Source organism: Carassius gibelio, chromosome A19 (genome assembly GCF_023724105.1).
Source record: "Carassius gibelio isolate Cgi1373 ecotype wild population from Czech Republic chromosome A19, carGib1.2-hapl.c, whole genome shotgun sequence".
NCBI lineage: Eukaryota > Metazoa > Chordata > Actinopteri > Cypriniformes > Cyprinidae > Carassius > Carassius gibelio.
The window spans coordinates 1,874,896-1,899,443 of record NC_068389.1 but is presented as its reverse complement, the minus strand read 5'-3'; the positions used below and the strand labels follow the sequence as shown (position 1 = coordinate 1,899,443).

The 24,548-nt window shown below is 38.7% G+C and overlaps 25 pseudogenes; all 25 read right to left on the bottom strand.

Moving 5' to 3' along the window:
• Window positions 1-954: 954 nt before the first annotated feature.
• Window positions 955-1,073, bottom strand: LOC127936120 (uncharacterized; annotated as a pseudogene).
• Window positions 1,074-2,138: 1,065 nt separating this feature from the next.
• LOC127937413 (uncharacterized) lies at window positions 2,139-2,257 on the bottom strand (annotated as a pseudogene).
• Window positions 2,258-3,330: 1,073 nt separating this feature from the next.
• On the bottom strand, window positions 3,331-3,449 carry LOC127936878 (uncharacterized; annotated as a pseudogene).
• Window positions 3,450-3,955: 506 nt separating this feature from the next.
• Window positions 3,956-4,074, bottom strand: LOC127936690 (uncharacterized; annotated as a pseudogene).
• A 785-nt stretch (window positions 4,075-4,859) lies between these two features.
• Window positions 4,860-4,978, bottom strand: LOC127937548 (uncharacterized; annotated as a pseudogene).
• Window positions 4,979-5,764: 786 nt separating this feature from the next.
• On the bottom strand, window positions 5,765-5,884 carry LOC127937171 (uncharacterized; annotated as a pseudogene).
• Window positions 5,885-6,952: 1,068 nt separating this feature from the next.
• Window positions 6,953-7,071, bottom strand: LOC127936119 (uncharacterized; annotated as a pseudogene).
• A 1,067-nt stretch (window positions 7,072-8,138) lies between these two features.
• Window positions 8,139-8,257, bottom strand: LOC127937412 (uncharacterized; annotated as a pseudogene).
• A 1,075-nt stretch (window positions 8,258-9,332) lies between these two features.
• Window positions 9,333-9,451, bottom strand: LOC127936877 (uncharacterized; annotated as a pseudogene).
• A 506-nt stretch (window positions 9,452-9,957) lies between these two features.
• LOC127936689 (uncharacterized) lies at window positions 9,958-10,076 on the bottom strand (annotated as a pseudogene).
• A 786-nt stretch (window positions 10,077-10,862) lies between these two features.
• On the bottom strand, window positions 10,863-10,981 carry LOC127937547 (uncharacterized; annotated as a pseudogene).
• A 499-nt stretch (window positions 10,982-11,480) lies between these two features.
• LOC127936688 (uncharacterized) lies at window positions 11,481-11,599 on the bottom strand (annotated as a pseudogene).
• A 1,356-nt stretch (window positions 11,600-12,955) lies between these two features.
• LOC127937546 (uncharacterized) lies at window positions 12,956-13,074 on the bottom strand (annotated as a pseudogene).
• A 499-nt stretch (window positions 13,075-13,573) lies between these two features.
• LOC127936687 (uncharacterized) lies at window positions 13,574-13,692 on the bottom strand (annotated as a pseudogene).
• Window positions 13,693-14,759: 1,067 nt separating this feature from the next.
• Window positions 14,760-14,878, bottom strand: LOC127936118 (uncharacterized; annotated as a pseudogene).
• A 652-nt stretch (window positions 14,879-15,530) lies between these two features.
• Window positions 15,531-15,649, bottom strand: LOC127936116 (uncharacterized; annotated as a pseudogene).
• Window positions 15,650-16,716: 1,067 nt separating this feature from the next.
• Window positions 16,717-16,835, bottom strand: LOC127937411 (uncharacterized; annotated as a pseudogene).
• Window positions 16,836-17,908: 1,073 nt separating this feature from the next.
• On the bottom strand, window positions 17,909-18,027 carry LOC127936876 (uncharacterized; annotated as a pseudogene).
• Window positions 18,028-18,533: 506 nt separating this feature from the next.
• LOC127936686 (uncharacterized) lies at window positions 18,534-18,652 on the bottom strand (annotated as a pseudogene).
• A 786-nt stretch (window positions 18,653-19,438) lies between these two features.
• On the bottom strand, window positions 19,439-19,557 carry LOC127937545 (uncharacterized; annotated as a pseudogene).
• A 499-nt stretch (window positions 19,558-20,056) lies between these two features.
• Window positions 20,057-20,175, bottom strand: LOC127936685 (uncharacterized; annotated as a pseudogene).
• A 1,355-nt stretch (window positions 20,176-21,530) lies between these two features.
• Window positions 21,531-21,649, bottom strand: LOC127937544 (uncharacterized; annotated as a pseudogene).
• Window positions 21,650-22,148: 499 nt separating this feature from the next.
• Window positions 22,149-22,267, bottom strand: LOC127936684 (uncharacterized; annotated as a pseudogene).
• Window positions 22,268-23,335: 1,068 nt separating this feature from the next.
• Window positions 23,336-23,454, bottom strand: LOC127936115 (uncharacterized; annotated as a pseudogene).
• Window positions 23,455-24,106: 652 nt separating this feature from the next.
• Window positions 24,107-24,225, bottom strand: LOC127937409 (uncharacterized; annotated as a pseudogene).
• Window positions 24,226-24,548: the final 323 nt, after the last annotated feature.

Below are 24,548 nucleotides of genomic sequence, written 5' to 3'. Positions count from 1 at the left end.
TCTCTCATCCAAGTACTAACCTGGCCCAAACCTGCTTATATTCAGAGATCGGGCATTGACTCTATTTTTTGCCAAATTTATTATATACTAAGTGAAAAAATTCCAAAAGCTTAAAGCACCTGGTATTCCTTGGCGGTCTATCATTCAAGTACTAACCAGACCTTAACCTGCTAAGATTCAGAGATCGGGCATTGATTTCTTCTTTTTTTTTTTTTTGCAAGATTATTATATAATTCGTGAAAAATATCCAAAAATTTAAAGCACCTGGTATTCCCAGGCAGTCTCCCATCCATGTACTAACCTGGCCCAAACCTGCTTATATTCAGAGATCGGGCATTGACTCTATTTTTTGCCAAATTTATTATATACTAAGTGAAAAATTCCAAAAGCTTTAAGCACCTGGTATTCCTAGGCGGTCTTTCAACCAAGTACTAACCAGACCTAAACCTGCTAAGATTCAGAGATCGGGCATTGACTCTATTTTTTTTTTTTTTTTTGCAAGATTATTATATAATTTGTGAAAAATATCCAAAAATTTAAAGCACCTGGCATTCCCAGGCAGTCTCCCATCCATGTACTAACCTGGCCCAAACCTGCTTATATTCAGAGATCGGGCACTGACTCTATTTTTTGCCAAATTTATTATATACTAAGTGAAAAAATTCCAAAAGCTTAAAGCACCTTGTATTCCTTGGCGGTCTCTCATCCAAGTACTAACCAGACCTAAACCTGCTAAGATTCAGAGATCGGGCATTGACTCTTTTTTTTTTTTTTTTTTTTTGCAAGATTATTATATAATTCGTGAAAAATATCCAAAAATTTAAAGCACCTGATATTCCCAGGCAGTCTCCCATCCATGTACTAACCTGGCGCAAACCTGCTTATATTCAGAGATCGGGCATTGACTCTATTTTTTGGCAAAATTATTATATACTAAGTGAAAAATTTCAAAATAGCTTAGAGTACCTGGCATTCCCAGGCGGTCTCCCATCCAGGCACTAACCAGGCCCAAACCTGCTTAGCTTCCGAGATCAGACAAGATCGGGCATGGCCAGGCTGGTATGGCCATAAGCGAAGACTGCTGCAAAGAGAAGGCTATTTAAAGATCAGCCAATCTACTCGCCAGTACATTATAAAAGTAGGAAAGAAACCCCAAAAGCTTAAAGCACCTGGTATTCCTAGGCGGTCTCTCATCCAAGTACTAACCTGGCCCAAACCTGCTTATATTCAGAGATCGGGCATTGACTCTATTTTTTGGCAAATTTATTATATACTAAGTGAAAAAATTCCAAAAGCTTAAAGCACCTGGTATTCCTTGGCGGTCTATCATTCAAGTACTAACCAGACCTTAACCTGCTAAGATTCAGAGATCGGGCATTGACTTCTTCTTTTTTTTTTTTTTTTGCAAGATTATTATATAATTCGTGAAAAATATCCAAAAATTTAAAGCACCTGGTATTCCCAGGCAGTCTCCCATCCATGTACTAACCTGGCCCAAACCTGCTTATATTCAGAGATCGGGCATTGACTCTATTTTTTGCCAAATTTATTATATACTAAGTGAAAAAATTCCAAAAGCTTAAAGCACCTGGTATTCCTTGGCGGTCTCTCATCCAAGTACTAACTAGACCTAAACCTGCTAAAATTCAGAGATCGGGCATTGACTCTTTTTTTTTTTTTTTTTGCAAGATTATTATATAATTTGTGAAAAATATCCAAAAATTTAAAGCACCTGGTATTCCCAGGCAGTCTCCCATCCATGTACTAACCTGGCCCAAACCTGCTTATATTCAGAGATCGGGCATTGACTCTATTTTTTGCCAAATTTATTATATACTAAGTGAAAAAATTCCAAAAGCTTAAAGCACCTGGTATTCCTTGGCGGTCTCTCATCCAAGTACTAACCAGACCTAAACCTGCTAAGATTCAGAGATCGGGCATTGACTCTTTTTTTTTTTTTTTTTTGCAAGATTATTATATAATTCGTGAAAAATATCCAAAAATTTAAAGCACCTGATATTCCCAGGGAGTCTCCCATCCATGTACTAACCTGGCGCAAACCTGCTTATATTCAGAGATCGGGCATTGACTCTATTTTTTGGCAAAATTATTATATACTAAGTGAAAAATTTCAAAAAAGCTTAGAGTACCTGGCATTCTCAGGCGGTCTCCCATCCAGGCACTAACCAGGCACAAACCTGCTTAGCTTCCGAGATCAGACAAGATCGGGCATAGCCAGGCTGGTACGGCCCTAAGCGAAGACTGCTGCAAAGAGAAGGCTATTTAAAGATCAGCCAATCTACTCGCCAGTACATTATAAAAGTAGGAAAGAAACCCCAAAAGCTTAAAGCACCTGGTATTCCCAGGCGGTCTCTCATCCAAGTACTAACCTGGCCCAAACCTGCTTTTGTTCAGAGATCGGGCATTGACTCTATTTTTTGCCAAATTTATTATATACTAAGTGAAAAAATTCCAAAAGCTTAAAGCACCTGGTATTCCTTGGCGGTCTATCATTCAAGTACTAACCAGACCTTAACCTGCTAAGATTCAGAGATCGGGCATTGACTTCTTCTTTTTTTTTTTTTTTTGCAAGATTATTATATAATTCGTGAAAAATATCCAAAAATTTAAAGCACCTGGTATTCCCAGGCAGTCTCCCATCCATGTACTAACCTGGCCCAAACCTGCTTATATTCAGAGATCGGGCATTGACTCTATTTTTTGCCAAATTTATTATATACTAAGTGAAAAAATTCCAAAAGCTTTAAGCACCTGGTATTCCTAGGCGGTCTTTCAACCAAGTACTAACCAGACCTAAACCTGCTAAGATTCAGAGATCGGGCATTGACTCTATTTTTTTTTTTTTTTTGCAAGATTATTATATAATTTGTGAAAAATATCCAAAAATTTAAAGCACCTGGTATTCCCAGGCAGTCTCCCATCCATGTACTAACCTGGCCCAAACCTGCTTATATTCAGAGATCGGGCACTGACTCTATTTTTTGCCAAATTTATTATATACTAAGTGAAAAAATTCCAAAAGCTTAAAGCACCTGGTATTCCTTGGCGGTCTCTCATCCAAGTACTAACCAGACCTAAACCTGCTAAGATTCAGAGATCGGGCATTGACTCTTCTTTTTTTTTTTTTTTTTTTTTTGCAAGATTATTATATAATTCGTGAAAAATATCCAAAAATTTTAAGCACCTGATATTCCCAGGCAGTCTCCCATCCATGTACTAACCTGGCGCAAACCTGCTTATATTCAGAGATCGGGCATTGACTCTATTTTTTGGCAAAATTATTATATACTAAGTGAAAAATTTCAAAATAGCTTAGAGTACCTGGCATTCTCAGGCGGTCTCCCAACCAGGCACTAACCAGGCCCAAACCTGCTTAGCTTCCGAGATCAGACAAGATCGGGCATAGCCAGGCTGGTATGGCCATAAGCGAAGACTGCTGCAAAGAGAAGGCTATTTAAAGATCAGCCAATCTACTCGCCAGTACATTATAAAAGTAGGAAAGAAACCCCAAAAGCTTAAAGCACCTGGTATTCCTAGGCGGTCTCTCATCCAAGTACTAACCTGGCCCAAACCTGCTTTTGTTCAGAGATCGGGCATTGACTCTATTTTTTGCCAAATTTATTAAATACTAAGTGAAAAAATTCCAAAAGCTTAAAGCACCTGGTATTCCTTGGCGGTCTCTCATCCAAGTACTAACCAGACCTAAACCTGCTAAGATTCAGAGTTCGGGCATTGACTCTTTTTTTTTTTTTTTTTTTTTTGCAAGATTATTATATAATTCGTGAAAAATATCCAAAAATTTAAAGCACCTGATATTCCCAGGCAGTCTCCCATCCATGTACTAACCTGGCGCAAACCTGCTTATATTCAGAGATCGGGCATTGACTCTATTTTTTGGCAAAATTATTATATACTAAGTGAAAAATTTCAAAATAGCTTAGAGTACCTGGCATTCTCAGGCGGTCTCCCATCCAGGCACTAACCAGGCCCAAACCTGCTTAGCTTCCGAGATCAGACAAGATCGGGCATAGCCAGGCTGGTATGGCCATAAGCGAAGACTGCTGCAAAGAGAAGGCTATTTAAAGATCAGCCAATCTACTCGCCAGTACATTATAAAAGTAGGAAAGAAACCCCAAAAGCTTAAAGCACCTGGTATTCCCAGGCAGTCTCCCATCCATGTACTAACCTGGCCCAAACCTGCTTATATTCAGAGATCGGGCATTGACTCTATTTTTTGCCAAATTTATTATATACTAAGTGAAAAAATTCCAAAAGCTTAAAGCACCTGGTATTCCTTGGCGGTCTCTCATCCAAGTACTAACCAGACCTAAACCTGCTAAGATTCAGAGATCGGGCATTGACTCTTTTTTTTTTTTTGCAAGATTATTATATAATTTGTGAAAAATATCCAAAAATTTAAAGCACCTGGTATTCCCAGGCAGTCTCCCATCCATGTACTAACCTGGCCCAAACCTGCTTATATTCAGAGATCGGGCATTGACTCTATTTATTGCCAAATTTATTATATACTAAGTGAAAAAATTCCAAAAGCTTAAAGCACCTGGTATTCCTTGGCGGTCTCTCATCCAAGTACTAACCAGACCTAAACCTGCTAAGATTCAGAGATCGGGCATTGACTCTTCTTTTTTTTTTTTTTTTTTTTTTGCAAGATTATTATATAATTCGTGAAAAATATCCAAAAATTTAAAGCACCTGATATTCCCAGGCAGTCTCCCAACCATGTACTAACCTGGCGCAAACCTGCTTATATTCAGAGATCGGGCATTGACTCTATTTTTTGGCAAAATTATTATATACTAAGTGAAAAATTTCAAAATAGCTTAGAGTACCTGGCATTCTCAGGCGGTCTCCCAACCAGGCACTAACCAGGCCCAAACCTGCTTAGCTTACGAGATCAGACAAGATCGGGCATAGCCAGGCTGGTATGGCCATAAGCGAAGACTGCTGCAAAGAGAAGGCTATTTAAAGATCAGCCAATCTACTCGCCAGTACATTATAAAAGTAGGAAAGAAACCCCAAAAGCTTAAAGCACCTGGTATTCCCAGGCAGTCTCCCATCCATGTACTAACCTGGCCCAAACCTGCTTATATTCAGAGATCGGGCATTGACTCTATTTTTTGCCAAATTTATTATATACTAAGTGAAAAAATTCCAAAAGCTTAAAGCACCTGGTATTCCTTGGCGGTCTCTCATCCAAGTACTAACCAGACCTAAACCTGCTAAGATTCAGAGATCGGGCATTGACTCTTTTTTTTTTTTTTGCAAGATTATTATATAATTTGTGAAAAAAATCCAAAAATTTAAAGCACCTGGTATTCCCAGGCAGTCTCCCATCCATGTACTAACCTGGCCCAAACCTGCTTATATTCAGAGATCGGGCATTGACTCTATTTGTTGCCAAATTTATTATATACTAAGTGAAAAAATTCCAAAAGCTTAAAGCACCTGGTATTCCTTGGCGGTCTCTCATCCAAGTACTAACCAGACCTAAACCTGCTAAGATTCAGAGATCGGGCATTGACTCTTTTTTTTTTTTTTTTTTTTTTTTTGCAAGATTATTATATAATTCGTGAAAAATATCCAAAAATTTAAAGCACCTGATATTCCCAGGCAGTCTCCCATCCATGTACTAACCTGGCGCAAACCTGCTTATATTCAGAGATCGGGCATTGACTCTATTTTTTGGCAAAATTATTATATACTAAGTGAAAAATTTCAAAAAAGCTTACAGTACCTGGTATTCCCAGGCGGTCTCCCATCCAGGCACTGAACCAGGCCCAAACCTGCTTAGCTTACGAGATCAGACAAGATCGGGCATAGCCAGGCTGGTATGGCCATAAGCGAAGACTGCTGCAAAGAGAAGGCTATTTAAAGATCAGCCAATCTACTCGCCAGTACATTATAAAAGTAGGAAAGAAACCCCAAAAGCTTAAAGCACCTGGTATTCCTAGGCGGTCTCTCATCCAAGTACTAACCTGGCCCAAACCTGCTTATATTCAGAGATCGGGCATTGACTCTATTTTTTGCCAAATTTATTATATACTAAGTGAAAAAATTCCAAAAGCTTAAAGCACCTGGTATTCCTTGGCGGTCTATCATTCAAGTACTAACCAGACCTTAACCTGCTAAGATTCAGAGATCGGGCATTGATTTCTTCTTTTTTTTTTTTTTGCAAGATTATTATATAATTCGTGAAAAATATCCAAAAATTTAAAGCACCTGGTATTCCCAGGCAGTCTCCCATCCATGTACTAACCTGGCCCAAACCTGCTTATATTCAGAGATCGGGCATTGACTCTATTTTTTGCCAAATTTATTATATACTAAGTGAAAAATTCCAAAAGCTTTAAGCACCTGGTATTCCTAGGCGGTCTTTCAACCAAGTACTAACCAGACCTAAACCTGCTAAGATTCAGAGATCGGGCATTGACTCTATTTTTTTTTTTTTTTTTGCAAGATTATTATATAATTTGTGAAAAATATCCAAAAATTTAAAGCACCTGGCATTCCCAGGCAGTCTCCCATCCATGTACTAACCTGGCCCAAACCTGCTTATATTCAGAGATCGGGCACTGACTCTATTTTTTGCCAAATTTATTATATACTAAGTGAAAAAATTCCAAAAGCTTAAAGCACCTTGTATTCCTTGGCGGTCTCTCATCCAAGTACTAACCAGACCTAAACCTGCTAAGATTCAGAGATCGGGCATTGACTCTTTTTTTTTTTTTTTTTTTTTTGCAAGATTATTATATAATTCGTGAAAAATATCCAAAAATTTAAAGCACCTGATATTCCCAGGCAGTCTCCCATCCATGTACTAACCTGGCGCAAACCTGCTTATATTCAGAGATCGGGCATTGACTCTATTTTTTGGCAAAATTATTATATACTAAGTGAAAAATTTCAAAATAGCTTAGAGTACCTGGCATTCCCAGGCGGTCTCCCATCCAGGCACTAACCAGGCCCAAACCTGCTTAGCTTCCGAGATCAGACAAGATCGGGCATGGCCAGGCTGGTATGGCCATAAGCGAAGACTGCTGCAAAGAGAAGGCTATTTAAAGATCAGCCAATCTACTCGCCAGTACATTATAAAAGTAGGAAAGAAACCCCAAAAGCTTAAAGCACCTGGTATTCCTAGGCGGTCTCTCATCCAAGTACTAACCTGGCCCAAACCTGCTTATATTCAGAGATCGGGCATTGACTCTATTTTTTGGCAAATTTATTATATACTAAGTGAAAAAATTCCAAAAGCTTAAAGCACCTGGTATTCCTTGGCGGTCTATCATTCAAGTACTAACCAGACCTTAACCTGCTAAGATTCAGAGATCGGGCATTGACTTCTTCTTTTTTTTTTTTTTTTTTGCAAGATTATTATATAATTCGTGAAAAATATCCAAAAATTTAAAGCACCTGGTATTCCCAGGCAGTCTCCCATCCATGTACTAACCTGGCCCAAACCTGCTTATATTCAGAGATCGGGCATTGACTCTATTTTTTGCCAAATTTATTATATACTAAGTGAAAAAATTCCAAAAGCTTAAAGCACCTGGTATTCCTTGGCGGTCTCTCATCCAAGTACTAACTAGACCTAAACCTGCTAAAATTCAGAGATCGGGCATTGACTCTTTTTTTTTTTTTTTTTGCAAGATTATTATATAATTTGTGAAAAATATTCAAAAATTTAAAGCACCTGGTATTCCCAGGCAGTCTCCCATCCATGTACTAACCTGGCCCAAACCTGCTTATATTCAGAGATCGGGCATTGACTCTATTTTTTGCCAAATTTATTATATACTAAGTGAAAAAATTCCAAAAGCTTAAAGCACCTGGTATTCCTTGGCGGTCTCTCATCCAAGTACTAACCAGACCTAAACCTGCTAAGATTCAGAGATCGGGCATTGACTCTTTTTTTTTTTTTTTTTTGCAAGATTATTATATAATTCGTGAAAAATATCCAAAAATTTAAAGCACCTGATATTCCCAGGGAGTCTCCCATCCATGTACTAACCTGGCGCAAACCTGCTTATATTCAGAGATCGGGCATTGACTCTATTTTTTGGCAAAATTATTATATACTAAGTGAAAAATTTCAAAAAAGCTTAGAGTACCTGGCATTCTCAGGCGGTCTCCCATCCAGGCACTAACCAGGCACAAACCTGCTTAGCTTCCGAGATCAGACAAGATCGGGCATAGCCAGGCTGGTACGGCCCTAAGCGAAGACTGCTGCAAAGAGAAGGCTATTTAAAGATCAGCCAATCTACTCGCCAGTACATTATAAAAGTAGGAAAGAAACCCCAAAAGCTTAAAGCACCTGGTATTCCTAGGCGGTCTCTCATCCAAGTACTAACCTGGCCCAAACCTGCTTTTGTTCAGAGATCGGGCATTGACTCTATTTTTTGCCAAATTTATTATATACTAAGTGAAAAAATTCCAAAAGCTTAAAGCACCTGGTATTCCTTGGCGGTCTATCATTCAAGTACTAACCAGACCTTAACCTGCTAAGATTCAGAGATCGGGCATTGACTTCTTCTTTTTTTTTTTTTTTTGCAAGATTATTATATAATTCGTGAAAAATATCCAAAAATTTAAAGCACCTGGTATTCCCAGGCAGTCTCCCATCCATGTACTAACCTGGCCCAAACCTGCTTATATTCAGAGATCGGGCATTGACTCTATTTTTTGCCAAATTTATTATATACTAAGTGAAAAAATTCCAAAAGCTTTAAGCACCTGGTATTCCTAGGCGGTCTTTCAACCAAGTACTAACCAGACCTAAACCTGCTAAGATTCAGAGATCGGGCATTGACTCTACTTTTTTTTTTTTTTTTGCAAGATTATTATATAATTTGTGAAAAATATCCAAAAATTTAAAGCACCTGGTATTCCCAGGCAGTCTCCCATCCATGTACTAACCTGGCCCAAACCTGCTTATATTCAGAGATCGGGCACTGACTCTATTTTTTGCCAAATTTATTATATACTAAGTGAAAAAATTCCAAAAGCTTAAAGCACCTGGTATTCCTTGGCGGTCTCTCATCCAAGTACTAACCAGACCTAAACCTGCTAAGATTCAGAGATCGGGCATTGACTCTTCTTTTTTTTTTTTTTTTTTTTTTTGCAAGATTATTATATAATTCGTGAAAAATATCCAAAAATTTTAAGCACCTGATATTCCCAGGCAGTCTCCCATCCATGTACTAACCTGGCGCAAACCTGCTTATATTCAGAGATCGGGCATTGACTCTATTTTTTGGCAAAATTATTATATACTAAGTGAAAAATTTCAAAATAGCTTAGAGTACCTGGCATTCTCAGGCGGTCTCCCAACCAGGCACTAACCAGGCCCAAACCTGCTTAGCTTCCGAGATCAGACAAGATCGGGCATAGCCAGGCTGGTATGGCCATAAGCGAAGACTGCTGCAAAGAGAAGGCTATTTAAAGATCAGCCAATCTACTCGCCAGTACATTATAAAAGTAGGAAAGAAACCCCAAAAGCTTAAAGCACCTGGTATTCCTAGGCGGTCTCTCATCCAAGTACTAACCTGGCCCAAACCTGCTTTTGTTCAGAGATCGGGCATTGACTCTATTTTTTGCCAAATTTATTAAATACTAAGTGAAAAAATTCCAAAAGCTTAAAGCACCTGGTATTCCTTGGCGGTCTCTCATCCAAGTACTAACCAGACCTAAACCTGCTAAGATTCAGAGTTCGGGCATTGACTCTTTTTTTTTTTTTTTTTTTTTTGCAAGATTATTATATAATTCGTGAAAAATATCCAAAAATTTAAAGCACCTGATATTCCCAGGCAGTCTCCCATCCATGTACTAACCTGGCGCAAACCTGCTTATATTCAGAGATCGGGCATTGACTCTATTTTTTGGCAAAATTATTATATACTAAGTGAAAAATTTCAAAATAGCTTAGAGTACCTGGCATTCTCAGGCGGTCTCCCATCCAGGCACTAACCAGGCCCAAACCTGCTTAGCTTCCGAGATCAGACAAGATCGGGCATAGCCAGGCTGGTATGGCCATAAGCGAAGACTGCTGCAAAGAGAAGGCTATTTAAAGATCAGCCAATCTACTCGCCAGTACATTATAAAAGTAGGAAAGAAACCCCAAAAGCTTAAAGCACCTGGTATTCCCAGGCAGTCTCCCATCCATGTACTAACCTGGCCCAAACCTGCTTATATTCAGAGATCGGGCATTGACTCTATTTTTTGCCAAATTTATTATATACTAAGTGAAAAAATTCCAAAAGCTTAAAGCACCTGGTATTCCTTGGCGGTCTCTCATCCAAGTACTAACCAGACCTAAACCTGCTAAGATTCAGAGATCGGGCATTGACTCTTTTTTTTTTTTTTGCAAGATTATTATATAATTTGTGAAAAATATCCAAAAATTTAAAGCACCTGGTATTCCCAGGCAGTCTCCCATCCATGTACTAACCTGGCCCAAACCTGCTTATATTCAGAGATCGGGCATTGACTCTATTTATTGCCAAATTTATTATATACTAAGTGAAAAAATTCCAAAAGCTTAAAGCACATGGTATTCCTTGGCGGTCTCTCATCCAAGTACTAACCAGACCTAAACCTGCTAAGATTCAGAGATCGGGCATTGACTCTTCTTTTTTTTTTTTTTTTTTTTTTGCAAGATTATTATATAATTCGTGAAAAATATCCAAAAATTTAAAGCACCTGATATTCCCAGGCAGTCTCCCAACCATGTACTAACCTGGCGCAAACCTGCTTATATTCAGAGATCGGGCATTGACTCTATTTTTTGGCAAAATTATTATATACTAAGTGAAAAATTTCAAAATAGCTTAGAGTACCTGGCATTCTCAGGCGGTCTCCCAACCAGGCACTAACCAGGCCCAAACCTGCTTAGCTTACGAGATCAGACAAGATCGGGCATAGCCAGGCTGGTATGGCCATAAGCGAAGACTGCTGCAAAGAGAAGGCTATTTAAAGATCAGCCAATCTACTCGCCAGTACATTATAAAAGTAGGAAAGAAACCCCAAAAGCTTAAAGCACCTGGTATTCCTAGGCGGTCTCTCATCCAAGTACTAACATGGCCCAAACCTGCTTTTGTTCAGAGATCGGGCATTGACTCTATTTTTTGCCAAATTTATTAAATACTAAGTGAAAAAATTCCAAAAGCTTAAAGCACCTGGTATTCCTTGGCGGTCTCTCATCCAAGTACTAACCAGACCTAAACCTGCTAAGATTCAGAGTTCGGGCATTGACTCTTTTTTTTTTTTTTTGCAAGATTATTATATAATTCGTGAAAAATATCCAAAAATTTAAAGCACCTGATATTCCCAGGCAGTCTCCCTTCCATGTACTAACCTGGCGCAAACCTGCTTATATTCAGAGATCGGGCATTGACTCTATTTTTTGGCAAAATTATTATATACTAAGTGAAAAATTTCAAAATAGCTTAGAGTACCTGGCATTCTCAGGCGGTCTCCCATCCAGGCACTAACCAGGCCCAAACCTGCTTAGCTTCCGAGATCAGACAAGATCGGGCATAGCCAGGCTGGTATGGCCATAAGCGAAGACTGCTGCAAAGAGAAGGCTATTTAAAGATCAGCCAATCTACTCGCCAGTACATTATAAAAGTAGGAAAGAAACCCCAAAAGCTTAAAGCACCTGGTATTCCCAGGCAGTCTCCCATCCATGTACTAACCTGGCCCAAACCTGCTTATATTCAGAGATCGGGCATTGACTCTATTTTTTGCCAAATTTATTATATACTAAGTGAAAAAATTCCAAAAGCTTAAAGCACCTGGTATTCCTTGGCGGTCTATCATTCAAGTACTAACCAGACCTTAACCTGCTAAGATTCAGAGATCGGGCATTGATTTCTTCTTTTTTTTTTTTTTGCAAGATTATTATATAATTCGTGAAAAATATCCAAAAATTTAAAGCACCTGGTATTCCCAGGCAGTCTCCCATCCATGTACTAACCTGGCCCAAACCTGCTTATATTCAGAGATCGGGCATTGACTCTATTTTTTGCCAAATTTATTATATACTAAGTGAAAAATTCCAAAAGCTTTAAGCACCTGGTATTCCTAGGCGGTCTTTCAACCAAGTACTAACCAGACCTAAACCTGCTAAGATTCAGAGATCGGGCATTGACTCTATTTTTTTTTTTTTTTTGCAAGATTATTATATAATTTGTGAAAAATATCCAAAAATTTAAAGCACCTGGCATTCCCAGGCAGTCTCCCATCCATGTACTAACCTGGCCCAAACCTGCTTATATTCAGAGATCGGGCACTGACTCTATTTTTTGCCAAATTTATTATATACTAAGTGAAAAAATTCCAAAAGCTTAAAGCACCTTGTATTCCTTGGCGGTCTCTCATCCAAGTACTAACCAGACCTAAACCTGCTAAGATTCAGAGATCGGGCATTGACTCTTTTTTTTTTTTTTTTTTTTTTTGCAAGATTATTATATAATTCGTGAAAAATATCCAAAAATTTAAAGCACCTGATATTCCCAGGCAGTCTCCCATCCATGTACTAACCTGGCCCAAACCTGCTTATATTCAGAGATCGGGCATTGACTCTATTTATTGCCAAATTTATTATATACTAAGTGAAAAAATTCCAAAAGCTTAAAGCACATGGTATTCCTTGGCGGTCTCTCATCCAAGTACTAACCAGACCTAAACCTGCTAAGATTCAGAGATCGGGCATTGACTCTTCTTTTTTTTTTTTTTTTTTTTTTGCAAGATTATTATATAATTCGTGAAAAATATCCAAAAATTTAAAGCACCTGATATTCCCAGGCAGTCTCCCAACCATGTACTAACCTGGCGCAAACCTGCTTATATTCAGAGATCGGGCATTGACTCTATTTTTTGGCAAAATTATTATATACTAAGTGAAAAATTTCAAAATAGCTTAGAGTACCTGGCATTCTCAGGCGGTCTCCCAACCAGGCACTAACCAGGCCCAAACCTGCTTAGCTTACGAGATCAGACAAGATCGGGCATAGCCAGGCTGGTATGGCCATAAGCGAAGACTGCTGCAAAGAGAAGGCTATTTAAAGATCAGCCAATCTACTCGCCAGTACATTATAAAAGTAGGAAAGAAACCCCAAAAGCTTAAAGCACCTGGTATTCCTAGGCGGTCTCTCATCCAAGTACTAACATGGCCCAAACCTGCTTTTGTTCAGAGATCGGGCATTGACTCTATTTTTTGCCAAATTTATTAAATACTAAGTGAAAAAATTCCAAAAGCTTAAAGCACCTGGTATTCCTTGGCGGTCTCTCATCCAAGTACTAACCAGACCTAAACCTGCTAAGATTCAGAGTTCGGGCATTGACTCTTTTTTTTTTTTTTTGCAAGATTATTATATAATTCGTGAAAAATATCCAAAAATTTAAAGCACCTGATATTCCCAGGCAGTCTCCCTTCCATGTACTAACCTGGCGCAAACCTGCTTATATTCAGAGATCGGGCATTGACTCTATTTTTTGGCAAAATTATTATATACTAAGTGAAAAATTTCAAAATAGCTTAGAGTACCTGGCATTCTCAGGCGGTCTCCCATCCAGGCACTAACCAGGCCCAAACCTGCTTAGCTTCCGAGATCAGACAAGATCGGGCATAGCCAGGCTGGTATGGCCATAAGCGAAGACTGCTGCAAAGAGAAGGCTATTTAAAGATCAGCCAATCTACTCGCCAGTACATTATAAAAGTAGGAAAGAAACCCCAAAAGCTTAAAGCACCTGGTATTCCCAGGCAGTCTCCCATCCATGTACTAACCTGGCCCAAACCTGCTTATATTCAGAGATCGGGCATTGACTCTATTTTTTGCCAAATTTATTATATACTAAGTGAAAAAATTCCAAAAGCTTAAAGCACCTGGTATTCCTTGGCGGTCTATCATTCAAGTACTAACCAGACCTTAACCTGCTAAGATTCAGAGATCGGGCATTGATTTCTTCTTTTTTTTTTTTTTGCAAGATTATTATATAATTCGTGAAAAATATCCAAAAATTTAAAGCACCTGGTATTCCCAGGCAGTCTCCCATCCATGTACTAACCTGGCCCAAACCTGCTTATATTCAGAGATCGGGCATTGACTCTATTTTTTGCCAAATTTATTATATACTAAGTGAAAAATTCCAAAAGCTTTAAGCACCTGGTATTCCTAGGCGGTCTTTCAACCAAGTACTAACCAGACCTAAACCTGCTAAGATTCAGAGATCGGGCATTGACTCTATTTTTTTTTTTTTTTTGCAAGATTATTATATAATTTGTGAAAAATATCCAAAAATTTAAAGCACCTGGCATTCCCAGGCAGTCTCCCATCCATGTACTAACCTGGCCCAAACCTGCTTATATTCAGAGATCGGGCACTGACTCTATTTTTTGCCAAATTTATTATATACTAAGTGAAAAAATTCCAAAAGCTTAAAGCACCTTGTATTCCTTGGCGGTCTCTCATCCAAGTACTAACCAGACCTAAACCTGCTAAGATTCAGAGATCGGGCATTGACTCTTTTTTTTTTTTTTTTTTTTTTGCAAGATTATTATATAATTCGTGAAAAATATCCAAAAATTTAAAGCACCTGATATTCCCAGGCAGTCTCCCATCCATGTACTAACCTGGCGCAAACCTGCTTATATTCAGAGATCGGGCATTGACTCTATTTTTTGGCAAAATTATTATATACTAAGTGAAAAATTTCAAAATAGCTTAGAGTACCTGGCATTCCCAGGCGGTCTCCCATCCAGGCACTAACCAGGCCCAAACCTGCTTAGCTTCCGAGATCAGACAAGATCGGGCATGGCCAGGCTGGTATGGCCATAAGCGAATACTGCTGCAAAGAGAAGGCTATTTAAAGATCAGCCAATCTACTCGCCAGTACATTATAAAAGTAGGAAAGAAACCCCAAAAGCTTAAAGCACCTGGTATTCCTAGGCGGTCTCTCATCCAAGTACTAACCAGACCTTAACCTGCTAAGATTCAGAGATCGGGCATTGACTTCTTCTTTTTTTTTTTTTTTTTGCAAGATTATTATATAATTCGTGAAAAATATCCAAAAATTTAAAGCACCTGGTATTCCCAGGCAGTCTCCCATCCATGTACTAACCTGGCCCAAACCTGCTTATATTCAGAGATCGGGCATTGACTCTATTTTTTGCCAAATTTATTATATACTAAGTGAAAAAATTCCAAAAGCTTTAAGCACCTGGTATTCCTAGGCGGTCTTTCAACCAAGTACTAACCAGACCTAAACCTGCTAAGATTCAGAGATCGGGCATTGACTCTATTTTTTTTTTTTTTTTTTGCAAGATTATTATATAATTCGTGAAAAATATCCAAAAATTTAAAGCACCTGATATTCCCAGGGAGTCTCCCATCCATGTACTAACCTGGCGCAAACCTGCTTATATTCAGAGATCGGGCATTGACTCTATTTTTTGGCAAAATTATTATATACTAAGTGAAAAATTTCAAAATAGCTTAGAGTACCTGGCATTCCCAGGCGGTCTCCCATCCAGGCACTAACCAGGCCCAAACCTGCTTAGCTTCCGAGATCAGACAAGATCGGGCATGGCCAGGCTGGTATGGCCATAAGCGAAGACTGCTGCAAAGAGAAGGCTATTTAAAGATCAGCCAATCTACTCGCCAGTACATTATAAAAGTAGGAAAGAAACCCCAAAAGCTTAAAGCACCTGGTATTCCTAGGCGGTCTCTCATCCAAGTACTAACCTGGCCCAAACCTGCTTATATTCAGAGATCGGGCATTGACTCTATTTTTTGGCAAATTTATTATATACTAAGTGAAAAAATTCCAAAAGCTTAAAGCACCTGGTATTCCTTGGCGGTCTATCATTCAAGTACTAACCAGACCTTAACCTGCTAAGATTCAGAGATCGGGCATTGACTTCTTCTTTTTTTTTTTTTTTTTGCAAGATTATTATATAATTCGTGAAAAATATCCAAAAATTTAAAGCACCTGGTATTCCCAGGCAGTCTCCCATCCATGTACTAACCTGGCCCAAACCTGCTTATATTCAGAGATCGGGCATTGACTCTATTTTTTGCCAAATTTATTATATACTAAGTGAAAAAATTCCAAAAGCTTAAAGCACCTGGTATTCCTTGGCGGTCTCTCATCCAAGTACTAACTAGACCTAAACCTGCTAAAATTCAGAGATCGGGCATTGACTCTTTTTTTTTTTTTTTTTGCAAGATTATTATATAATTTGTGAAAAATATTCAAAAATTTAAAGCACCTGGTATTCCCAGGCAGTCTCCCATCCATGTACTAACCTGGCCCAAACCTGCTTATATTCAGAGATCGGGCATTGACTCTATTTTTTGCCAAATTTATTATATACTAAGTGAAAAAATTCCAAAAGCTTAAAGCACCTGGTATTCCTTGGCGGTCTCTCATCCAAGTACTAACCAGACCTAAACCTGCTAAGATTCAGAGATCGGGCATTGACTCTTTTTTTTTTTTTTTTTTTGCAAGATTATTATATAATTCGTGAAAAATATCCAAAAATTTAAAGCACCTGATATTCCCAGGGAGTCTCCCATCCATGTACTAACCTGGCGCAAACCTGCTTATATTCAGAGATCGGGCATTGACTCTATTTTTTGGCAAAATTATTATATACTAAGTGAAAAATTTCAAAAAAGCTTAGAGTACCTGGCATTCTCAGGCGGTCTCCCATCCAGGCACTAACCAGGCACAAACCTGCTTAGCTTCCGAGATCAGACAAGATCGGGCATAGCCAGGCTGGTACGGCCCTAAGCGAAGACTGCTGCAAAGAGAAGGCTATTTAAAGATCAGCCAATCTACTCGCCAGTACATTATAAAAGTAGGAAAGAAACCCCAAAAGCTTAAAGCACCTGGTATTCCTAGGCGGTCTCTCATCCAAGTACTAACCTGGCCCAAACCTGCTTTTGTTCAGAGATCGGGCATTGACTCTATTTTTTGCCAAATTTATTATATACTAAGTGAAAAAATTCCAAAAGCTTAAAGCACCTGGTATTCCTTGGCGGTCTATCATTCAAGTACTAACCAGACCTTAACCTGCTAAGATTCAGAGATCGGGCATTGACTTCTTCTTTTTTTTTTTTTTTTGCAAGATTATTATATAATTCGTGAAAAATATCCAAAAATTTAAAGCACCTGGTATTCCCAGGCAGTCTCCCATCCATGTACTAACCTGGCCCAAACCTGCTTATATTCAGAGATCGGGCATTGACTCTATTTTTTGCCAAATTTATTATATACTAAGTGAAAAAATTCCAAAAGCTTTAAGCACCTGGTATTCCTAGGCGGTCTTTCAACCAAGTACTAACCAGACCTAAACCTGCTAAGATTCAGAGATCGGGCATTGACTCTATTTTTTTTTTTTTTTTGCAAGATTATTATATAATTTGTGAAAAATATCCAAAAATTTAAAGCACCTGGTATTCCCAGGCAGTCTCCCATCCATGTACTAACCTGGCCCAAACCTGCTTATATTCAGAGATCGGGCACTGACTCTATTTTTTGCCAAATTTATTATATACTAAGTGAAAAAATTCCAAAAGCTTAAAGCACCTGGTATTCCTTGGCGGTCTCTCATCCAAGTACTAACCAGACCTAAACCTGCTAAGATTCAGAGATCGGGCATTGACTCTTCTTTTTTTTTTTTTTTTTTTTTTGCAAGATTATTATATAATTCGTGAAAAATATCCAAAAATTTTAAGCACCTGATATTCCCAGGCAGTCTCCCATCCATGTACTAACCTGGCGCAAACCTGCTTATATTCAGAGATCGGGCATTGACTCTATTTTTTGGCAAAATTATTATATACTAAGTGAAAAATTTCAAAATAGCTTAGAGTACCTGGCATTCTCAGGCGGTCTCCCAACCAGGCACTAACCAGGCCCAAACCTGCTTAGCTTCCGAGATCAGACAAGATCGGGCATAGCCAGGCTGGTATGGCCATAAGCGAAGACTGCTGCAAAGAGAAGGCTATTTAAAGATCAGCCAATCTACTCGCCAGTACATTATAAAAGTAGGAAAGAAACCCCAAAAGCTTAAAGCACCTGGTATTCCTAGGCGGTCTCTCATCCAAGTACTAACCTGGCCCAAACCTGCTTTTGTTCAGAGATCGGGCATTGACTCTATTTTTTGCCAAATTTATTAAATACTAAGTGAAAAAATTCCAAAAGCTTAAAGCACCTGGTATTCCTTGGCGGTCTCTCATCCAAGTACTAACCAGACCTAAACCTGCTAAGATTCAGAGTTCGGGCATTGACTCTTTTTTTTTTTTTTTTTTTTTTGCAAGATTATTATATAATTCGTGAAAAATATCCAAAAATTTAAAGCACCTGATATTCCCAGGCAGTCTCCCATCCATGTACTAACCTGGCGCAAACCTGCTTATATTCAGAGATCGGGCATTGACTCTATTTTTTGGCAAAATTATTATATACTAAGTGAAAAATTTCAAAATAGCTTAGAGTACCTGGCATTCTCAGGCGGTCTCCCATCCAGGCACTAACCAGGCCCAAACCTGCTTAGCTTCCGAGATCAGACAAGATCGGGCATAGCCAGGCTGGTATGGCCATAAGCGAAGACTGCTGCAAAGAGAAGGCTATTTAAAGATCAGCCAATCTACTCGCCAGTACATTATAAAAGTAGGAAAGAAACCCCAAAAGCTTAAAGCACCTGGTATTCCCAGGCAGTCTCCCATCCATGTACTAACCTGGCCCAAACCTGCTTATATTCAGAGATCGGGCATTGACTCTATTTTTTGCCAAATTTATTATATACTAAGTGAAAAAATTCCAAAAGCTTAAAGCACCTGGTATTCCTTGGCGGTCTCTCATCCAAGTACTAACCAGACCTAAACCTGCTAAGATTCAGAGATCGGGCATTGACTCTTTTTTTTTTTTTTGCAAGATTATTATATAATTTGTGAAAAATATCCAAAAATTTAAAGCACCTGGTATTCCCAGGCAGTCTCCCATCCATGTACTAACCTGGCCCAAACCTGCTTATATTCAGAGATCGGGCATTGACTCTATTTATTGCCAAATTTATTATATACTAAGTGAAAAAATTCCAAAAGCTTAAAGCACATGGTATTCCTTGGCGGTCTCTCATCCAAGTACTAACCAGACCTAAACCTGCTAAGATTCAGAGATCGGGCATTGACTCTTCTTTTTTTTTTTTTTTTTTTTTTGCAAGATTATTATATAATTCGTGAAAAATATCCAAAAATTTAAAGCACCTGATATTCCCAGGCAGTCTCCCAACCATGTACTAACCTGGCGCAAACCTGCTTATATTCAGAGATCGGGCATTGACTCTATTTTTTGGCAAAATTATTATATACTAAGTGAAAAATTTCAAAATAGCTTAGAGTACCTGGCATTCTCAGGCGGTCTCCCAACCAGGCACTAACCAGGCCCAAACCTGCTTAGCTTACGAGATCAGACAAGATCGGGCATAGCCAGGCTGGTATGGCCATAAGCGAAGACTGCTGCAAAGAGAAGGCTATTTAAAGATCAGCCAATCTACTCGCCAGTACATTATAAAAGTAGGAAAGAAACCCCAAAAGCTTAAAGCACCTGGTATTCCTAGGCGGTCTCTCATCCAAGTACTAACATGGCCCAAACCTGCTTTTGTTCAGAGATCGGGCATTGACTCTATTTTTTGCCAAATTTATTAAATACTAAGTGAAAAAATTCCAAAAGCTTAAAGCACCTGGTATTCCTTGGCGGTCTCTCATCCAAGTACTAACCAGACCTAAACCTGCTAAGATTCAGAGTTCGGGCATTGACTCTTTTTTTTTTTTTTTGCAAGATTATTATATAATTCGTGAAAAATATCCAAAAATTTAAAGCACCTGATATTCCCAGGCAGTCTCCCTTCCATGTACTAACCTGGCGCAAACCTGCTTATATTCAGAGATCGGGCATTGACTCTATTTTTTGGCAAAATTATTATATACTAAGTGAAAAATTTCAAAATAGCTTAGAGTACCTGGCATTCTCAGGCGGTCTCCCATCCAGGCACTAACCAGGCCCAAACCTGCTTAGCTTCCGAGATCAGACAAGATCGGGCATAGCCAGGCTGGTATGGCCATAAGCGAAGACTGCTGCAAAGAGAAGGCTATTTAAAGATCAGCCAATCTACTCGCCAGTACATTATAAAAGTAGGAAAGAAACCCCAAAAGCTTAAAGCACCTGGTATTCCCAGGCAGTCTCCCATCCATGTACTAACCTGGCCCAAACCTGCTTATATTCAGAGATCGGGCATTGACTCTATTTTTTGCCAAATTTATTATATACTAAGTGAAAAAATTCCAAAAGCTTAAAGCACCTGGTATTCCTTGGCGGTCTATCATTCAAGTACTAACCAGACCTTAACCTGCTAAGATTCAGAGATCGGGCATTGATTTCTTCTTTTTTTTTTTTTTGCAAGATTATTATATAATTCGTGAAAAATATCCAAAAATTTAAAGCACCTGGTATTCCCAGGCAGTCTCCCATCCATGTACTAACCTGGCCCAAACCTGCTTATATTCAGAGATCGGGCATTGACTCTATTTTTTGCCAAATTTATTATATACTAAGTGAAAAATTCCAAAAGCTTTAAGCACCTGGTATTCCTAGGCGGTCTTTCAACCAAGTACTAACCAGACCTAAACCTGCTAAGATTCAGAGATCGGGCATTGACTCTATTTTTTTTTTTTTTTTGCAAGATTATTATATAATTTGTGAAAAATATCCAAAAATTTAAAGCACCTGGCATTCCCAGGCAGTCTCCCATCCATGTACTAACCTGGCCCAAACCTGCTTATATTCAGAGATCGGGCACTGACTCTATTTTTTGCCAAATTTATTATATACTAAGTGAAAAAATTCCAAAAGCTTAAAGCACCTTGTATTCCTTGGCGGTCTCTCATCCAAGTACTAACCAGACCTAAACCTGCTAAGATTCAGAGATCGGGCATTGACTCTTTTTTTTTTTTTTTTTTTTTTGCAAGATTATTATATAATTCGTGAAAAATATCCAAAAATTTAAAGCACCTGATATTCCCAGGCAGTCTCCCATCCATGTACTAACCTGGCCCAAACCTGCTTATATTCAGAGATCGGGCATTGACTCTATTTATTGCCAAATTTATTATATACTAAGTGAAAAAATTCCAAAAGCTTAAAGCACATGGTATTCCTTGGCGGTCTCTCATCCAAGTACTAACCAGACCTAAACCTGCTAAGATTCAGAGATCGGGCATTGACTCTTCTTTTTTTTTTTTTTTTTTTTTTGCAAGATTATTATATAATTCGTGAAAAATATCCAAAAATTTAAAGCACCTGATATTCCCAGGCAGTCTCCCAACCATGTACTAACCTGGCGCAAACCTGCTTATATTCAGAGATCGGGCATTGACTCTATTTTTTGGCAAAATTATTATATACTAAGTGAAAAATTTCAAAATAGCTTAGAGTACCTGGCATTCTCAGGCGGTCTCCCAACCAGGCACTAACCAGGCCCAAACCTGCTTAGCTTACGAGATCAGACAAGATCGGGCATAGCCAGGCTGGTATGGCCATAAGCGAAGACTGCTGCAAAGAGAAGGCTATTTAAAGATCAGCCAATCTACTCGCCAGTACATTATAAAAGTAGGAAAGAAACCCCAAAAGCTTAAAGCACCTGGTATTCCTAGGCGGTCTCTCATCCAAGTACTAACATGGCCCAAACCTGCTTTTGTTCAGAGATCGGGCATTGACTCTATTTTTTGCCAAATTTATTAAATACTAAGTGAAAAAATTCCAAAAGCTTAAAGCACCTGGTATTCCTTGGCGGTCTCTCATCCAAGTACTAACCAGACCTAAACCTGCTAAGATTCAGAGTTCGGGCATTGACTCTTTTTTTTTTTTTTTGCAAGATTATTATATAATTCGTGAAAAATATCCAAAAATTTAAAGCACCTGATATTCCCAGGCAGTCTCCCTTCCATGTACTAACCTGGCGCAAACCTGCTTATATTCAGAGATCGGGCATTGACTCTATTTTTTGGCAAAATTATTATATACTAAGTGAAAAATTTCAAAATAGCTTAGAGTACCTGGCATTCTCAGGCGGTCTCCCATCCAGGCACTAACCAGGCCCAAACCTGCTTAGCTTCCGAGATCAGACAAGATCGGGCATAGCCAGGCTGGTATGGCCATAAGCGAAGACTGCTGCAAAGAGAAGGCTATTTAAAGATCAGCCAATCTACTCGCCAGTACATTATAAAAGTAGGAAAGAAACCCCAAAAGCTTAAAGCACCTGGTATTCCCAGGCAGTCTCCCATCCATGTACTAACCTGGCCCAAACCTGCTTATATTCAGAGATCGGGCATTGACTCTATTTTTTGCCAAATTTATTATATACTAAGTGAAAAAATTCCAAAAGCTTAAAGCACCTGGTATTCCTTGGCGGTCTATCATTCAAGTACTAACCAGACCTTAACCTGCTAAGATTCAGAGATCGGGCATTGATTTCTTCTTTTTTTTTTTTTTGCAAGATTATTATATAATTCGTGAAAAATATCCAAAAATTTAAAGCACCTGGTATTCCCAGGCAGTCTCCCATCCATGTACTAACCTGGCCCAAACCTGCTTATATTCAGAGATCGGGCATTGACTCTATTTTTTGCCAAATTTATTATATACTAAGTGAAAAATTCCAAAAGCTTTAAGCACCTGGTATTCCTAGGCGGTCTTTCAACCAAGTACTAACCAGACCTAATCCTGCTAAGATTCAGAGATCGGGCATTGACTCTATTTTTTTTTTTTTTTTGCAAGATTATTATATAATTTGTGAAAAATATCCAAAAATTTAAAGCACCTGGCATTCCCAGGCAGTCTCCCATCCATGTACTAACCTGGCCCAAACCTGCTTATATTCAGAGATCGGGCACTGACTCTATTTTTTGCCAAATTTATTATATACTAAGTGAAAAAATTCCAAAAGCTTAAAGCACCTTGTATTCCTTGGCGGTCTCTCATCCAAGTACTAACCAGACCTAAACCTGCTAAGATTCAGAGATCGGGCATTGACTCTTTTTTTTTTTTTTTTTTTTTTTGCAAGATTATTATATAATTCGTGAAAAATATCCAAAAATTTAAAGCACCTGATATTCCCAGGCAGTCTCCCATCCATGTACTAACCTGGCGCAAACCTGCTTATATTCAGAGATCGGGCATTGACTCTATTTTTTGGCAAAATTATTATATACTAAGTGAAAAATTTCAAAATAGCTTAGAGTACCTGGCATTCCCAGGCGGTCTCCCATCCAGGCACTAACCAGGCCCAAACCTGCTTAGCTTCCGAGATCAGACAAGATCGGGCATGGCCAGGCTGGTATGGCCATAAGCGAATACTGCTGCAAAGAGAAGGCTATTTAAAGATCAGCCAATCTACTCGCCAGTACATTATAAAAGTAGGAAAGAAACCCCAAAAGCTTAAAGCACCTGGTATTCCTAGGCGGTCTCTCATCCAAGTACTAACCAGACCTTAACCTGCTAAGATTCAGAGATCGGGCATTGACTTCTTCTTTTTTTTTTTTTTTTTGCAAGATTATTATATAATTCGTGAAAAATATCCAAAAATTTAAAGCACCTGGTATTCCCAGGCAGTCTCCCATCCATGTACTAACCTGGCCCAAACCTGCTTATATTCAGAGATCGGGCATTGACTCTATTTTTTGCCAAATTTATTATATACTAAGTGAAAAAATTCCAAAAGCTTTAAGCACCTGGTATTCCTAGGCGGTCTTTCAACCAAGTACTAACCAGACCTAAACCTGCTAAGATTCAGAGATCGGGCATTGACTCTATTTTTTTTTTTTTTTTTTGCAAGATTATTATATAATTCGTGAAAAATATCCAAAAATTTAAAGCACCTGATATTCCCAGGGAGTCTCCCATCCATGTACTAACCTGGCGCAAACCTGCTTATATTCAGAGATCGGGCATTGACTCTATTTTTTGGCAAAATTATTATATACTAAGTGAAAAATTTCAAAAAAGCTTAGAGTACCTGGCATTCTCAGGCGGTCTCCCATCCAGGCACTAACCAGGCACAAACCTGCTTAGCTTCCGAGATCAGACAAGATCGGGCATAGCCAGGCTGGTACGGCCCTAAGCGAAGACTGCTGCAAAGAGAAGGCTATTTAAAGATCAGCCAATCTACTCGCCAGTACATTATAAAAGTAGGAAAGAAACCCCAAAAGCTTAAAGCACCTGGTATTCCTAGGCGGTCTCTCATCCAAGTACTAACCTGGCCCAAACCTGCTTTTGTTCAGAGATCGGGCATTGACTCTATTTTTTGCCAAATTTATTATATACTAAGTGAAAAAATTCCAAAAGCTTAAAGCACCTGGTATTCCTTGGCGGTCTATCATTCAAGTACTAACCAGACCTTAACCTGCTAAGATTCAGAGATCGGGCATTGACTTCTTCTTTTTTTT